General features: G+C 38.5%; 1 pseudogene; it reads right to left on the bottom strand.

The window, feature by feature from the left end:
• Nucleotides 1-2538: 2538 nt before the first annotated feature.
• Nucleotides 2539-3607, bottom strand: LOC106001813 (annotated as a pseudogene).
• Between the last annotated feature and the right edge of the window lie 212 nt (nucleotides 3608-3819).

The raw sequence follows: 3819 nt of genomic DNA, 5'->3' as shown, positions 1-3819 counted from the left end.
TGCTAGAGGGGATGTGGACAAAAGGGAACCCTACTGCATTATTAGTGGGAGTGTAAATTTGTTCAGCCACTTTGTAAAAGCCATTTTTCTTGAGCCCAAACTCTGAAAGAATAATTCTCGCATTCACCAAAAATTAAACATTCTTCTTATGAATAGTTTATTCCTTCCATCTTCCTTCTTTCTTCTCTCCCTCTCTCACTTCCCTCCCTCCTTCCTTCCTTCCTCTCAGGGCCTAGAAGTGATGCTGTAACTCAAGTGGCAGATGGTTTTATTTTTTTGTTAGCTTCAATTTTTGTGAGAGATTGCTCAATGTTTTTTTGTGCTTGGTTATTTCCCCTAATGTCATATCTACCTTGGCCCTTCATGAGATAGCAAATGAAAGACTTCTTCTCATCACAAAGGAATATATGCCTTCTGGGTTTTGGATATATACTCATTGCATGGGTATACACTCATTGTACAAAGAAAATATGGAACATCACATTGCATTTCAAAGTAAGTCCTATATAATATGTAATTAGCCTCTAGAATATTGAGAAAATGTAGGCTTGTCCCATTGTCCCCACTGGTGTTTTATTATAGCTCACTCAGCAGAACAACTAAATGGGCTAAGAGTGAATCAATCATAAGTTGTTCATCACCAGTAATTAATTAAAGAAAAAAGCATGCAGTGAGGACACTTTGGGGTTCTCCCCCAAGGCAAAATGCAGACTCTTATCTTTATGTATCCACCATACTTTTTAAAATATATTTTTATGGTAAAAATACTATACAGATTGGTCATTTAGTTACATGAGGAAGGTCATGAATATAGTTCCTATTGAGCATTGTTACCCACTCTGAGAAAGATTTTACTACTATGTTTGTACTGCAATAAGGACTAATATCTTCCATCAGATCTTCTATTTAAAAACTAAACTGGAATAAGTAAGTCATTGGTACTGTAATGCATGGATCACACATACACAGGGAGAGTTAAGGGAGCAGTAGAAAAATGGTTGCTCTCATGTTCTTGCCTCCAATCATAACAGTCTTTACACATCTATTGTTTCCCTAACCATGTTGGAGATGATCTGAATCCAGTCCCAAAGGGCCAGAGCTCATGTTTCTAAGAATAGTTTATCAAATTACCCTGACACACCATTCCTTAGTATAAAAGACACAAGTTAATAACGTCAATCTCTGAATTACTTGTCGAGACTTGTTGTTTATCCATGCTTTGGATAATATTGAAGGACACCATACCCACTCAACACGATGAAAGTATGAGAAATGTTGGCTCAAAGACTGGTGAAGAGTGAAGAATGGTTTCCCATCACACCTAGCTTACCTCTGCCATGAAGGATTTCTCTGTATAATTTACAGAGGTTTTCTGACAAAGATTTTCCTAGTTTGGGCTTCTTTCCTGGGTAAATGTTCTAATACTTGCTGAAGGTTGACTTCTGGTTCAAAGATTTCCTCTCATGATCATATTTACAGAGATTCTGTAATGTGTCCAGGTCTCTGATACCTGTACAGATGTGACTTCTGGCAAAATGTTTTCTATACTCATAATTTCTCTCATGTCTATGCTCTCACATATGCTGAGGACTCACTTGTGATTGAAAGTCATTTCACGTTATATTCACTACTTTCTTTTCTCCTACGTGAGTCAGTTCTCTGAGGAACACTGAGGTATTCCATTCAGATCAAAGGCTTTCCACACTTGTAATATTTTTAAGATTTCTCCCCTGTATGTTCTCTAAACGTGGATCCATGAATACTTTTTTGTTACATATTTATATTCTCGCCTGTGTCTGTTCTCTGATACAAATTGAGTGATGACATTTTCCTTTTTTATTAATGTTAGGGGTTATAATTACATGGGCAAGGTAATGCATATATTTTTTATCAAGCTTTGTTGCCTCTTCCTTTGTTTCCCCTTCCCATTCCTTCCCATCCCCCACTCTTCTGACTTATGACATTTTCTTCAAAACCTTTGAACTTAGTTTTCCTACATATGTTTTTCTCCTCTGTGTGTGTGTGTGTGTGTGTGTGTGTGTGTGTGTGTGTGTGCATGTGTTTGTGTGTTCAATGTTGAACACTTAGCTTTGTCTTCTGGTTGAAGGACTCCACATCTGCTATATCTTGTGGTTTTTATCCTGTGTGGGTTCCATATTCCAATCTCAATTTTCTTACAGGTGAAAGATTTTCCCCATTTGCTACATTGCTAAGTTTTTTCATTTGTGTGAATCAACTAATGTGTGTTGAGCTGTGACCACCAAATCTTTCCACATTTGTTGCATTCATAAGGTTTCTCTCCCGTGTATGCTCTCTTGTGGATACTAAGCTTTACCTTCTGTATGAAACTCTTTTGACAGCTCTTACCTTTAGAAGGTTTCTCTCCAGTGTGTGTGATGGATCTTAAGGTGTGCCTTCTGGGTGGAAGACTGTCCACATTTCTGACATTCGTAAGGTTTCTCTCCTGAGTGTTCTGTGATGGTTGTTAAGGTATGATTACCAGATGAAAGATTTCCATGCCTCCTACTTAGATAAAATTTATCTCTGATGGGCTTTTGTCTGATGGACAGAAAGGTGAGTGCTCTGGGTGAAAGACGTTCCATACAGTTTACATTCATATGCTTTCTCATTTCTGTGTACTCTCTGGTGGACAGTAAGTTTGGACTTCGAGGTGAAAGACTTTCCACACATGTTAATTTCATAAGGTTTCTCTCCTGTGTGTGTTCTCTGGAGTACATTAAGGTGTGCCTTCTGGGTGAAAGACTTTCCACACCTGTTACATTCATGAGGTTTCTCTCCAGTGTGTGTTCTCTGGTGGAGAGTAAGCTTTGGCTTGTTAATGAAAGACTTTCCACACATGTTAAATTCATAAGATTTCTCTCCTGTATGTGTTCTCTGGTGGAAAGTAAGGTGTAGCTTCTGGGTGAAAGACTTTCCACATGTTACATTCATGAGGTTTGTTTCCTGTGTGTGTTCTCTGATGGACAGTGAGGCTTGACTTCCAGGTGAAAAACTTTCCACACATGTTACAATCAAAAGATTTCTCTCTTGTGTGTGTACTCTGGTGGCCAGCAAGGTTTGACTTCTGGCTGAAAGACTTTCCACAAATGTTACATTCATAAGGTTTCTCTCCTGTGTGTGTCCTCTGGTGGAGAGTGAGGGTTGCCTTTGAGATCAAAGACTTTCCACACATGTTACATTCATATGGCTTGTTTCCTGTGTGTATTCTCTGGAGGACAGAAAGGTTTGACTTCTGTGTGAAGGACTTTCCACACACATTACATTCATAAGTTTTCTTTCCTGTCTGTTTTCTCTCATGGCCAGTAAGTTGTATCTTCTTGATGAAAGACTTTCGACACATGTTACATTCATAAGATTTCTCTCCTGTATGTGTTCCCTGGTGGACAGTAAGATTTGCCTTCTTGGCGAAAGAATTTCCACACAAGTTACATTCATAAGGTTTCTATCCTGTGTGTGTTCTCTGAGGGAAAGTAAGGTGTGTATTCTGGGTGAAAGAGGTGTCACATTGTTTACATTCCTCAACTACAGGAGACACACTGGGATTATATGCAGCACACATCTTACTAGGATCATTGTAGACACCCATGTTCTGACTCACAGTGTCCTTTTCTGTTCTCATCCCTGAGTTCCCATTATTCTTAATCAGTTCTGACTTCTGTATGGAGCTCAAAATAAAAGTTTTTATAAATCTCACTTTTTCCTCCCCTGGGTTACTTTTCATGATTTATTCATCACATCAACAGGAGCAAGAAAAAGAACATGGTTATCTCAATAGATGCAGAAAAAGCATTCGACAAG

Source organism: Dipodomys ordii, unplaced genomic scaffold (assembly GCF_000151885.1).
Source record: "Dipodomys ordii isolate 6190 unplaced genomic scaffold, Dord_2.0 Scaffold447, whole genome shotgun sequence".
Taxonomy (NCBI): domain Eukaryota; kingdom Metazoa; phylum Chordata; class Mammalia; order Rodentia; family Heteromyidae; genus Dipodomys; species Dipodomys ordii.
Note: the sequence above shows the minus strand (reverse complement) of the source record. Positions and strands in the feature narration are given on the sequence as shown.